Raw genomic sequence first — 15,096 nt, forward strand, 5'->3', positions numbered from 1 at the left:
TGATCAAGCATACAATCCGTTGAAAGTTTGATATGACGATTTTAAGCAATGACGCCAAAACACGTTTCAAATAATTTCAGGATCGTCTGATTACGTGTGCATTGAAGTAAATAAATAAATAGCTTCTATCTGAAAGCAAAAAAATAAATGTTTGAATTGCCACTTTGTTTCTTCTAACGGAACAGCGTTAAAATAATAAGTGGGAGGTTCTTTTTTCATATTTGAGAAGGACCAAATTGCTTTCAGCACAACTTTTTTGTGAATGACAGAAGCCGGAATTCGTTTTCTTATGAAATTTCATATACACTTTCATGTTGTAAGTCTATCATATCATCGTATAACGAATATTTATGTTGAATTCAGAATATAAACGGTTCTGTTGAACTATAACGCACAGTTCTTGTGGTTTTGTTGAACAAGAATATATTTTGTAATGCCAGGCTCTCTTGCTGGCTCGTCAATGGGTTATTGTGGACAATGTTTGAGAAATGCTGAAACTTACACTGCGAGTGTGTTGCTCATATGAGTATTTTTGGAGATTGGCTGTTTTTTTTTTATACTGATAACTTATACGTTTTCAGCTGAATTTCAATGCATGTCTTATTAATTACCTGGTATCGGTTTTAAAACAGTTTTATGTGAAAATAATGTTTTTTTCATTATCAGCTTCTCCATATTTTTTGGTTAAACGTGAAGGTGCAAGTATACACTATTTGTCAAATATCCGAGTAGCCTAAAACTGGCAGCAATATTTTTATTTAGCGAGCAAACACACATTGCCATTAGACTAGACTTGTAACTCCGTCATTAAATACGGTTTTCAGAAGAAGGAAGAAAAAAACGGGATTTATGCTTTTATATAGACCCATTTATCAAATTATTCTGAACAATTCCGCTTGTGTTTTTACATCTAAACTGAAAATGATTTCTGGAACTATAATTTATATGCACGAATTTAATTAGTTTAAAAACAGTGCAACCAAAGAGAGAGAGAGAGAAAAACTCGCTTAAACTTTATCGAATGCTCTATATATTAATAATGCAACAATAAAACAACTCCCAGGAAAAAAAACGAAGGCGCAGAAAAAAAGCAACTTGTGATTTGTTTGCGTGTTTTTAAAGTCGTGGTTATTTCTTCTTGTAATATTGCTTTCATTTTGCTTATATTTATTTGCCTAATGGCACACTTAAAACACGCAGGTAATAAATATACTTACCTACATGTCTAAATATAAATTAAATTGCATTACCCCTCTATAATTTAATAGTTGTACTGCGTTATCCAAAGTACAAATGCGTAAATGTCCTCTCGTTGATGCGTTACGCGAAACAAACTACACGTAGTCAATGTTTTTGTCACAGGTGGAACAAGATTACATTTCTAATAAATATTTCATTTATTATGTATACAGTTTTTAAAAACAATTATCTATTTATGAATTTATTTAATAATATTTTACAATGAACCCCACACATAAACGTTAAATTATATCTAAATTAATGAACTGCGTGTTTTATGAACTAATGCAACACCCAATGACACCAGATTAATTAATGATTGTATTTACACTCCTAAAGCAGTTCATTAAAGATGGAAAACTTCACCCGCCCAGAAATGTCATATGCGCGGAGCAACTAGGCGGTGTTCTGGAGGCCCACACAAGCTTTAAACTGATGTAATGACGGTGAAAGAGAGCAATTTCCATTTTTACCCACATCATGGTGGCTGTGAGGAGGTCCCCGATGGAAAGCCATTCATCATGTGCCCCTCCTCCCGGGCCTGTCATCAGAGGAGCGAGCAGGCACATGTGTGCATAAATTAAACTGCTCGCCTTCTTCCACTGCCGTTCACTGTGGCTTGAGGAGTATAAAGAGGAACAGAACTCCACTGCTGCTAGTAAAGCATGACTTACGCCACTGATCAGCCCTGCAATGAGCATGTTTATAAGGGTGATAAATAAAGTGAATACCTTCCACGGTGCTCTCGCGTAAAGTGCCAGGCGACCGCAATCTGGAAAAAAGAGGACGATCGGAATGCCAGATTAACCTGTGACAACAACGGCTTGTTATTGAAGATGAATTGAAGTCCACAGTCTCGTTTCTGCGGGGAAACATTTCATAGATCAACACAACAACAAGCCGCGTGACTTTTATCAAATTGAAAGTGTTAACCTTCGTGTTCTGAGGGGTCTTTGAGACCCTAAGGCCCTTTTGCTTGCTCAAAAACATACTGAACGGTGAATGTTTTTTAGGTATAGTGTATATTAAACACTAATATAGACTACACTTGTATGTTAGGTTTATTATTGTATGTAAATTTGGTAGAAACGAACAAAAAATTTACACAGCAATTAATAACCTTTATGTTAATTTCTGCAATAATTAATAGATTGTGCAGATTATGTAAATTAGAAGATATGTGTTTGTCAACAAAAACAAGAATCAACAAGCAATAATAATTATTTTTTTTATATACTGGCATTAATTAGCCAAATCGTTTTTATTGAATAAATATTACAAAAATGTATGTAAAAGATGATAAATTCTGTAAAATTATACATTGCTTGTAATTAGTGCATGTTAACTAATGTATCGACTTAATAAATTAGACTTTATATAAAGTGTTACCCTAATTATTTTAAGATGCCCTTGTTACATTGTAATTATTTTATATTTAAGTACTGAGTGGTATTGATTAAAAATATGAACTTGGATCTAGGATTAGATTTATTGCATACAATTATGCATCATTTTCTTTTATTACTAAACATGTATGACAAAGGCACAATTTATTTTTAATTATTTGTGTATGGAGGCTCAAACATCCCATATATATATATATATATATATATATATATATATATATATATATATATATATATATATATATATATATATATATATATATAACATTATACCCACAAGATATGCAAAAGTACAAAAAAAAATTCTGCCTACAATTTTCTGTGGTGTAAACAGGAAAATTAATTATTTTTATTAGAAAATGTATTGTAATTTTAATATATTGGGAACACAGCACCAACGTTCATTAGTTAACAACCTTACTCAATTCTACTGTAAGAATTAATCTTTGTTAACAATACTTAATAAAACATTATTTGTTGTTAGTACAGTTCAATTTAATGATTTTTAATAATACATCATTAACATAAAAAGTTTTTTTTATCTGAAATTAATGTCAACTAAGGTAAAAAATGTTTAAGGTATTTTCACATTAACTAATGTAGGTAACTAATGTTAACAAATGAAAGCTTCAGAAATTAATTATTGCACTAACAATGTGCAATAAACATTCAGTATTCATTATCATTACATTAATAATGTTATGTTAATTCAGGTTCCTTAAATAATTTGGTAAGACTTTAAAATAACGTTTTATTAGTTAACATTTTAATGTATTTACTAACATAACAAGCAAGCAGCAATGCACTCATCTCATGAGTATTTATTCATCTTTGTTAATGTTAGTTAATGAAAATAAAGTTGTTTATTGTAAGTTCTTGTTAACTTACAGTGCATTAGCTAATGTTAACAAGCACAGCTTTGGAATTTAATAATGCATTAATAAGTGTTGAGCTATGATTACTAATAAAGGCTGAACAGGATTGTTCATACTTACAGTTGAAATCAGACTTAATAAACCCCTTTGAATTTTTTTTTCTTTTTAAAATATTTGTCAAATGATGTTTAACAGAGCAAGGACATTTTCACAGTATATCTGATAATATTTTTTTTCTTCTGGAGAAAGTCTTATTTGTTTTTACTTTGGCTAGAATAAAAGCAGTTTTTAATTTTTTAAAAACCATTTTAAGGTCAAAATTATTAGCCCCATTAAGCTATAATTTTTTTGATAGTCTACAGAACAAACCATCATTAAACAATAAATTGCCTAATTACCCTAACCTGCCTAGTTAACCTAATTAACCTAGTTAAGCCTTTAAGCTGTATAGAAGCGTCTTGAAAAATATCTTATAAAATATTATTTACTCTTATCATGGCAAAGATAAAATAAATCAGTTATTAGAGATGAGTTAGTAAAACTATTATGTTTAGAAATGTGTCAAGAAAATCTTCTCTTCGTTAAACAAAAATTGGGGGAAAAAATAAACAGGGCGACTAATAATTCAGGGGGGTTAATAATTTTCACTTCAAGATTATGATAGTAAATACATGTCCAAACATTAATAGACCTTTATTTGTAAATGTTACAACTTAGTTAAAAAAATAGCAAATGTTGAAATGAAGACTAAGATTTCTAAAGTGTTTTCAGCAGTTCTTGTTAACTAATATAGCTAATTAATGTTTTCAAATAGGGTCAGTGAAATAATTAATAATTTGAAGGACATAAAGTAGGTTACTTTTAAAAGTACAAAAATTTTTTCATCCAACATCCATGACTTCATGACTCCTAATGAAAAAAAAAGAAGCAAACTGAATCTCAACAGAACATGGTTAATAATTATCATGTGTACAGTGCATAGCCACACCTCAGGTCTCATGCCAGAGGTGCTAAAAAACTAATTGCACTGGTAGAGATGCATGGCTGATTTATGGACCATGCTGAGGAGGCTGTGCCAAAGTATGCTGACACACAAGGCCTTCCCGCTCTCAATCTACCCTTTTACGGAGCTGCTATAAACCCACCTACCACTGAAAGCTGGACTTCAGAAGACACCTGGATTGGCACCACGGATTTGCACCTCAGTCTTTTATTAAATAGCACGAAATTACTACTGACACCAATGTAATTACTAGGCGTGTGATAAAATAAACAGACATGCTGTAGTCTGACATGGCAATCCTATGCTTTGAGCAACAGCTGTGTCAATATGCGAGTGCCACGCAAATGCTAAACTTCGAGACACAAGTCAGAGACAATTATGCCTCTCTCTCACGAGAATGACTTGATTTATGGGATTACGGGATTGTTACAAAATCCTTTTTAGCTGTGATAAGAACCATTATCGTTACAATCTTTCACATGAGAGAGCCGTTATTGTTCGAACAGGCTTTTACATAATGTTTAAAAACAACTTTAACCTTGTAAAGTACAAACTGTTTTTTGCTTTTTATGCAAAAGTCTTTACCAAAAGGTGCTCTGCCACCACACATAGCAGCTATCTTCAAGAGAGATTTATGTTTACACAGGAGGTGGAAATGACCACAGCTTTTGTGATTGCAGTAATGAAGCCATAAACCAAATAGCATGAAATGAAGCAGGAGCTCGGCGATTTAATCAGCTCATAAACAGATCCACTGCATCAAGCAAATGACGTTATTACCCATCTGAAGTAAATCTTGCTAATCTCCAGAGATAAAATCAACATCATCAATGGTCACATGTCATATTCATCAATGCTAAATCGTCCCCTTTTGACAGATTAATCCCGGCCGCGGCTCCCAGAGAGAGTGGTAATGGAGACCCAGGCAAACAATTCACTCATTGAACACGGCAGGCTCCTAGTATCGCTCAGCGCTTATACACGCTCTCTCTCTCTCTCTCTCCCTCATTGATTTACAAATTCAAAGTGCTCATCAAGGTGAGATAGGCCCAAAGAAAAATGGCCTGCATGACGGCTTGTCATTCAAAGGGCCTGCGATGCGAGGCACCTTCTTGTGCTTTAAGTGTCTAATTGAGGTCATTTACGGCAGCTCTCAGGGCTCTGCTATCATATCTCAATGCCTGTTTCATTTGCACATTTTGGGGTTTTGACAAAGAATATTTTATGGAAATGAGACTGTTCTCTGAGAATACTTAATGGGTTTTTTCGTTAAGAGCCCAGTGATGGCTCGGATGCCTGGCGATGATAAACAGCTGAAGAGATTTTTGAGATGAGCTTGTGGTTGTAAGACCATGCAATCATCTGTGTCTCCATGTCTTTGTTTTGCTTGCGCAACCTTCTGCAAGGTCACATAGTTATTTAAGGTCAAGAATATTGCCCAAATGTCATGTTTGAGGGAAAGGAATCATTTCAATTTATTTGTCCAACAGTAATGTTGATAACATGTTGTTTTGCTGTTGTGCAAATGTAAATCTCCACCGTTTTAGCATAAACTTCTGAGATAGTCAGGTGTTGAACAAGTCTACAGGAACATTCACTGAGAGAAATAGTCCTTTGAATTCAAAACCAACAATTTTTTCAAGTTTAAAATATTCAGACATCCAACTTGGTGCAGGCAAATCATTTATATTTAATTTCCAAGATGGTAACATCCAATAGTTACAGGATGGAGCTGGGTTATGTACACTGCATCCGGAAGTATTCATAGCACTACAATTTTTCCACATTTTTTTGTTGCAGCCTTATTCCAAAATGGATTGAATTCATTTATTTCCTCTAAATTCTACACACAATACCCCATAATGACAATGTAAAAAATATTTTTTTAAATTGTTGAAAATTTATTAAAAATAAAAAACCTGAAAAATCACATGAACATAAGTATTCTCAGCTTTTGCCGTGAAGCTCTAAATTGAGCTCAGGTACATTCTGTTTCCACTGATCCTTCTTGAGATGTTTCAGCAGCTTAATTGGAGTTCACCTGTGGTTAATTTGATTGATTGAGCATGATTTGAAAAGGCATACACCTGTCTATATAAGGTCCAAGGGTGCTTGTCAAAGTACATGCCAAAGCACAAACCAAGCATGAAGACAACGGAATTGCCTGTAGACCTCTGAGACAGGATTGTCGCAAGGCACAAGGCTGGGGAAGGTTATAGAAAAATTTCTGCTGCTCTGAAAGTTCCAGTGAGCACAGTGGCCTCCATCATCCGTAAGTGGAAGATGTTTGGAACCACCAAGACTCCTATTAGAGCTGGCCGGCCATCTAAGCTGAGTGATCGGGGCAGAAGGGCCTTAGTCAGAGAGGTGATCAATAACCCGATGGTCACTCTATCTGAGCTCCAGCATTCTTCTGTGGAGAGAAGAAAATCTTACAGAAGGACAACCATCTGTGCAGCAATCCACCAATCAGGCCTGTATGGTAGAGTGGCCAGACGGAACCCACTCCCTGCCTATAATTTGCTAAAAAAGGCATCTGAAGGACAAAATTCTCTGGTCTGATGAGACTAAAATTGAACTCTTTGGAGTGAATGCCAGGCATTACGTTTGGAGAAAACCAGGCACTGCTCATCACCAGGCTTATACCATCCCTACAGTGAAGCATGGTGGTGGAAGCATCACAGGGTGACGGTTCATCTTCCAGCAGGACAATGACCCAAACCACACTGCCAAAATATCAATGAAGTGGCTTCACAACAACTCGGTGAATGTCCTTGGGTGGCCCAGCCAGAGCCCAGACCTAAATCCTATTGAACATCTCTGGAGAGATCTGAAAATGGCTGTACACCGTCGCTTCCCATCCAGCCTGATAGAGCTTGAGAGGTACTGCAAAGAGGAATGGGCAAAAATTCCCAAAGACAGGTGTGTCAAGCTTGTGGCATCATATTTAAAAAGCGGGTTGAGGCTGTAAAAAGGTCCATCAACAATTATTGAGCAAAGGTTGTGAATATTTATGTACATGTGATTTTTCTGTTTTTTTTTATTTTGAATAAATTTGCAACAATTTAAAAAAATCTTTTTTCACATTGTCATTATGGGGTATTGTGTGTAGAATTTTGAGGAAATAACTGAATTTAATCCATTTTGGAATAAGGCTGTTACATAAAAAAACGTGGAAAAAGTGAAGCGCTATGAATACTTTCTAGATGCACTGTAGTTCACCAGTAATTTCACCAGTAGTGCAAAAAGTTATTTTTCAAAACACACAGTGCAAGTAGAATAAAAGCATCTGTTCTAAACACTACTCAAAGTATGAGTAAAAGTAGCCCTTCCAGAAATACATAAGAGTATTGAGTATTTTGCTGTGACAATAATTCCCCTACCTTCCAAATTAAAAGTGTAGCTTACATCAGTGCCATTTTGTTAAATGAAAGTTAAATGACTTCCCATTCATGGACTCTAATTTAAAATGTCAGATTAATTTAATGTGAAAACACATTATAACAAGGGAACAAATAGCAGGTTGATGTGTTTACATGAGCAAAATCTGTGTAAGCTAAAGGGCAAAATATAGCTGTGATGATGTTAACACTTAGGTTGTGAACTCTGATCCCTGACTAACAAACTAAGAGTGTGCAGCAAGTTGTGCTGCAAACCAAGCTCATGCAGCATTAATAAATTGAAAACGTACCATTCTGTTGTGCATTTATTTATTGTTTTAGGTCATTTGGGGATTTCAGCCATTACACAGTAAAGGCACCTTCATCCTCTCATCAGTGACTTGCAGTCTAAACAGTTTCTCGGTCATTTGCGTGTAACCATTGCATCTTCTTGGACACTTAATGCTTCAACACTGTACCTGTTTGCTGCATTTATAGTGTGTGTCTTGAGGTCCTTCGGTCTGAAGCAGTTTTTCTAAGCATGATTTGATTGGACTGGAAAAATTGTAAAATTGAACGTAAAATTTTATTAAACTTAATTTTTTTTAAACTACTTAGTAAAGCACAGTTCCTGATAAAAATACTCTTTTTAAATACTTTCCTTTAAACCACTGCATTTCACAAATTGTGTGAACATGCAATTTACAAAAAATATACTGTAATCAACTGAGTAACAATGAATGGTTTACTAATGGCTACCTGGAACATCTGAAATGGCATAAAATTAGATACAAGATTTTTGATTAGCAAATGACAATATATTTTGGTCAGACTGTAAACTGCGTTAATTCACAATTGTGACAAAATTGACAGACATCCGAATGTTTTTGAGTCATGGCGCCATATTGTAGTGCGACTGCATTAAATGTAGCATTACAGCATATCGCAGACCCGCTTACTCATTTCATTCCACTAGTGCCCTTTTGTGGCTAAACTATCACTTGTAGTAAACTACCCTAAACTTTGGTGTATTATTTCAATTCTTGCTGCAACTTTAGGTTTTAATAAACTACTTAGTCTTCGCACAACACAATCTCACAGCAATTCGAAACGTTTTTTGTTTAGGGGCTAATTTGTATCAATTTGTATGATTTTATTCATACAATTTAGTAGATTTGGTCATCCCCCAATGACAGTTGGGTTTAGGGTTGGGTTGGGTGGGGTTTTTCTTTTTAAAATCATACACTTTCAAATGACTGAACTTGTATGAATTAGCTAAACTGACAAAACATTAAATATGTACGAGATCAAGCTGTCTTTGCAATATAAAGCAAAATATTTAAATAATGACTCAAATCAATAGTTTGTCTTACTAATACTTAATTTTTTATTTGGTGTGGTTTAAATTTACCATTTAAAATTTGGTATGTAATTTCCGTTCTTGTCACACTTCAATTTTTAATAAACTGCTTCTATAAACTACTACTATAGTCTTCAGAATATGCAAGCAAAATCAACAAGTCAAATGAGCATTTTGTCCAGCTACTTATTTCAACATAAGCTCATTCTGAAAATGTAGCCTTATATACATTTCTGGAGATTTTTATGAATTATGTAGCCAGAGCTACACAAGCTGCATCTTCGTCTTTAAAAGGAAAGCTACAGGGCGGTATAAAGCCGTTCCTTTTCTTTCTTACCAGCTGACCACTTACCTCCATGTGGACGGCTTTCCCGCTGTTACTAATTTGTCTGGTAGCTCGACACATATGTCGGCGAGCGTGAGATGCAGAGCGGAGTTGACCGCGACAGTAGGGTTCGAGTCCAGTGAAGAACAGTTCCAGAAAGCAGGTAAGGCAAAGAGAATGTGGTAAAATCTGAAAATTTTGTAAAAGTCAGGCTGCCGTAAGGGCTTTTCTTTTTCTGGATTGCTTTTGAAAATACTGTGGTTGGGTTTAGGGAAGGGGTAGGCAGGTCAATCGACCATTGGTTGGGTTGAGGGAAGGGGGAGGGTGGTTTCAGAATGAGGTTGTTTTCTATGTGATACCATAGAAGAGCCATTTTTGGTTGCCTAAAGAACCTTTCTCCTAAAAGTTGTTGAAAGAACCAGTTTTACTTAGTGTATAAATAATTTAAAGACTCTTTTGTGCAATGAAAAGTTTCAATGGATGGTACAGGTCCTTTGTAGAATCATCAATGCCAATAAAAAATATATTATTTTGAATTAGTGTAGCCATATAATGATCAATTGACAGTGCATTACCCTGCTTATTATAACAAAATAAACATTGACAGCCATAATCACATCCTTATGCTAAATATATAATATCTTGGAGAGTGCAGTGATATTAATCTTTGTTTCAGGATGATCCTGTGAACTGCACCGGCACTCACAGAGAAATGTAACAGCTCAATGAATCTGCTCTTTGCACTCATGCACGTTGTCATTCTTGAGAGCACTTTTTTTATGCACACTTCTGATTATAATAAAATTACATGCCATGCTCTTTGTGAGGTTGTTAAAACGTGCACAAAGCGATGAAAGTTCATTTTCTTGAGCAGACACTGAATAATATTAGCAACCGAATTTCCATTCAGGACGGATGCCATGACAGACCTAATGATGGACTGTCAACAGGCCTCGCTGGTGATGCTAATATCAGAGATGTTGTGAGGAATGATCTTTCTGATCCGCTCGGATATATGCAGAATTGAAATTTCAACGTGTAAGACTAAAGTGATTTCTGACAGCTTTATCTGGCAGGCTCATATCAGACATTAAGCTCCAACAAACAGCAGTATTTCTCTGGCAGTTCCCGACTCTTGACCTCACTTACAAGACATGGCTTCATTGCATGTAATCAAAGGAAACAGTCTAGACAATATTTTTAAGCTTGTTTTCATGGTGCTGGTTATGATGCCTTTACACATCACGCGTTGTACAGAAATATTTGAAGATGCTGGCCGTGTTGAGCGTTGCACAGCCAAACTAATGGATCTGACCAAGAGACAAATGGGTCCAGACACGCAACAACACAGCCTGAGGAAATATGGACCTTCACATCATTTTTATTGCTTTAATGCATTTTAGTGTTAACTGCAAAGTAGGAGCTCAAAATTACTCTCAGTCCTGCTTTGCTCGTGCCCTACAGACAAAGATGCAACTTGATGAAAATAACATGCAGGCCACACGGGTGTTTTGCATGAAAATAAAGCAATTACCTTTGTGAAAAAGCATTGTATGAGTAGCAGAGGACTTAGATATGTTATTACTTATCTCATCTCTTGTAATATAATTGGCAGGGCTCTGTGTGTGCAACCGGGAAGAAAATGTTAATGCATTCTTCCAAAAATGCGATGAAAAGCAGTTACAATGCTTCCTGGGGCAAAGTATTATGCCTGTTCAAAAGGTTGAATTTGCTTGAGTATATTAGTGTATGATTGGTGTTTTGTAGGGAAGAAGAAAGCGACACTTGATTCATAACCGCACTTCAAGAAACGTGAGTGGTAATTCATCAAAAGCCAAAGGTCTATCGATCAAAAGTGTCATGAAAATAAAATCATAGTGATGGAGACTTTGGCCAAGTTTAAAGCAAGTCCATCATATGCACATTCTGCCAGAAGTAGTAGGTCATTCAGTACTGTGAATTTGAACATCCTTGTTATTTCACATTTATGCAATTTTAATGGACTTATTTGAGTTTGGTTCTCTGATATTTTAGTTTATACTTCCTTGTATATTTAGTTTGTTCCCATTTTCTGTTTGTTTTATTATGGTTACTCATTGTTTCACTGTTTCATTGTTTCACTGATTATGCTCGCCTGTCTCTTGTTTAATCATTTATCATTTACACTAAATCGGCATTTTTGCACTATATAGAAAGTATAAATTTGGCTAAAATGACTTTGAAATCATTAAAAAGTATGCTCTATGTAGTATCCCACAGCTTCACTTTCATTCAGTCATCCTTTACTATGGCCACATGGAATAGTAAAGTGTAAATTATCTGTCAGAGGCACACATCAGACTGTGTTCCAGACTTACTTATTTATACTTCTTTTGCCACACAACACACAGTTTTTCAACATAGGTTCGTCTGAAAACGTAACCCTATATATTTTTTTGGAGATCACGAATTATGTAGCCAGAAGTATGTATGGCTGTATTTCGTCTTTAAAACGAATGATACGAGGTGGTATGACGCCATTTTCTTTCGCGCTTACCAGCTGACCGCTTACCTCTGTGTGGACGGCTTTTCCGCTGTTACCAGTTTGTCCAGTTAGCGAAGAACGGTTCCAGAAAGCAGGTAAGACAAAAACATAAGCCAAAAAGTCCAATAAACAAGTAAATAACAGGGTGAGAATGAAAAAGAAAACCCATTGCCTGACTTTTACCACGTTTTCAAATTTTACCATGTGAACGAGTGTGTATGGGTGTTTATGCATATGCCGGAATAGTTGGCAGTTTATTCCGCTGTGCTGACCTCTGAAATACAGACTAAGCATAAGGAAAACGAATGAATGAATGAATGAATGAATGAATGAATGAATGAATTCGGTTCTCTGATATTGTAGTATGTACTACGTTGTATATTACATTTTCTTTGTTCTTGTTTTCTGTTAGCTTTTTTGGTTACTCATTTTTTCACTGATAATGGTCACCTGTGTCTTGTTTAATTACTTATCATTTACACTAAATGTGAATTTCACTTAAAATGACTTTGAAATCATTTAAAAGTATGCTCTATATAGTATCCCTCAGCTTCCATTCAGTAATGCTTTACCATGGCCTCATGGCATAGTAAAGTTTAAAGAATCTATCAGATGCACAAATCAGAATATATTCCAGACATACTTCTTTTGTCACACAACACACAGCTTTTACATAGTAAAAGATTTTGCTGTTTCACATGGATCATATGCCACATTTGGTTTCTTTTATTTTGACTTTTAGCTCGTACATCCTTCTTTGTTTTATGTGTTACTGTTTTAGTTTTTAAAGGTTAATCATTGTTTCACTGATTATGTTCATGCTAGATTCAAAATCGCAGACTTACATTTTAGTTTAAAGGTTTGAAGCTTACTTCACAATAATCAGATAACATGCTCTCTGTAGTACATGTGTAGTTAGAGTTAATTTTGGACCTACTACATCTCCCATGCTGTCATTATCACATGACCTTCCAGAATCAACTGCATTATTAAAAACTTCCATGTAAAAATTCTCTCCCAAAGCCTAATGGGAAAGTAAAATGCCCATCAGATGCACACTTCAGACAGTTTTTGACAACCCAGGCTCATCCTGAAAATGTAGCCCTATATACATTTCTGCAGAGCACCAAATATGTCCTAGTAGGTACCTTTTTTGTAGTTTTTGTTTTTGTGAATTCACCAGAGGCTGCTGTGTACGCTTTTTGAGATCTCAGATTTTTCTCGCGATTGCTATTTGTGTCTGCTCTTCTCACGTAAATCCACCAGAGTTGTCCACTGACTGACCAACCGACCAATTTCCCCACCTATCCTTAAATCCAACTGACAGTGTTTTAAAAAGCACCAATTGACCAGCGTATGCTGGGTACATACGTTTTGCTGAGTATAGGGTAAAGCAAAAATGCACCTTTAGAGCCTGTATCACATTTGGTTTCGTTCCTTGGGAATTTTAATTTTTACTTCCTTGTCTATTTAATTTGTTTCTGTTTCTAGTTTGTTTTTATGGTTACTCATTATGTTCACCTGTGTCTTGTTTAATAACTTGTTTGCTATACGCTAAGTCAAAAATTGTATATTGCTTTACAGTAATAGGTACTACAATGGTTCAAAACTTACTTTGTAGATTCTGTATAGTATGAATATGTAGAGTGTGTCCCTTTCCCAGGGATTCATGTAATATTAGATCAGGGGTAGGATACCTTGCCTACTGTTATATGAATACCATGAGTTCAGAAATACTACTCAGCTTAAATACAGTTTTCACCCAGTATATCGTATGGAAATAGGCATAGCCTAATTTTAAATCAAATATCACTAAAACTCTTGCTTGTGTCAGTTAGTCAATGTGTTTAACAGCCTGAATTAGCATCACACATCCTATAATTACTGAATAAATGAGTACAAATCAAGGTATCATCTGGCAATAGGACACTTTCCCCCACCATGCTTTTTGTGTCTGACTATCTTCCTGACACTTTATTTCTCTTGGCTTTCTGGGGGCAAACACCTGTGTCTCGTCTTAAAGCAGTCTGCTTCTGACAGGCTGTGTGGAGCTTCTCCCTTCGGCTTGGACACATCTGGTGGGAGATCACATCTCCTGCAGTGTCTCCATGCACACATCCATCAGCCCTCAGCCATACGCTTACATGAATACGTTTATTCTATGAGGTCATGTGCTCAACTCAAGGTGAGCCAAAGAGAATTAAGACATGACTAGCTAATTGACTAGCATTTAATGGGTGTTAAGTGTGTAATTTCCCAAACACTGCCCCTGTCTGCCATTGGCTAACCAAATATGTATATACAGTTGAAGTTCCTTTATCGTTGCTATGATGACAGTACGTAAAAATTCACTAGATATTTTTTTGGATATTTAAATTTGGCTTTAGTTTTTGTCTTATCTGCTTTCTGGAACCATTCTTTCCCAGACGCATCACGTTACAGGTCCGCCAACGTATGCTGCAAGCCACTGGACAAACTGGTAACAGCAGAAAAAAACGTTCACAAGGCGGGTAAGCGGTCAGCACGGAAAGGAACGATATCATACCGCCCCTTAGTGTTAGTTTATAATATAATATAATTACCTGGCTACATAATATGTGATATCCAGAAATGTACATAGGGCTACGTTTACAGCATGAGCCTATGTTGAATAATTTTGTTATGTTGAATAACTGTATATCTTATAATAATATTAAAAATTTAATTAACAAGGAACATTTTTTAAGCAAGAACACATTTAATGTCCTTGTGAAATTAAAATGTATGTGTTTAGGTGTTACTATCAATATGATAGTTTTAAACTAATCTGGTGTCATTTGTTATGATATATTTTGGAGTGAAAAAAATCAATATGTGATAGCATGCTAAATGCCAATGATTTGCAAGAAAAAAAAGTCTTCAGAGAAATTGATTCTTCATAAATTCAGAAAGTTCAAAAGGTTTTTCTCATTTGAATCAGTTCTGAGCTTAGATTTTTTAACAGT

The sequence above is a fragment of the Danio aesculapii genome, chromosome 13 (genome assembly GCF_903798145.1).
Source record: "Danio aesculapii chromosome 13, fDanAes4.1, whole genome shotgun sequence".
In the NCBI taxonomy this organism is placed as follows: Eukaryota; Metazoa; Chordata; class Actinopteri; order Cypriniformes; family Danionidae; genus Danio; species Danio aesculapii.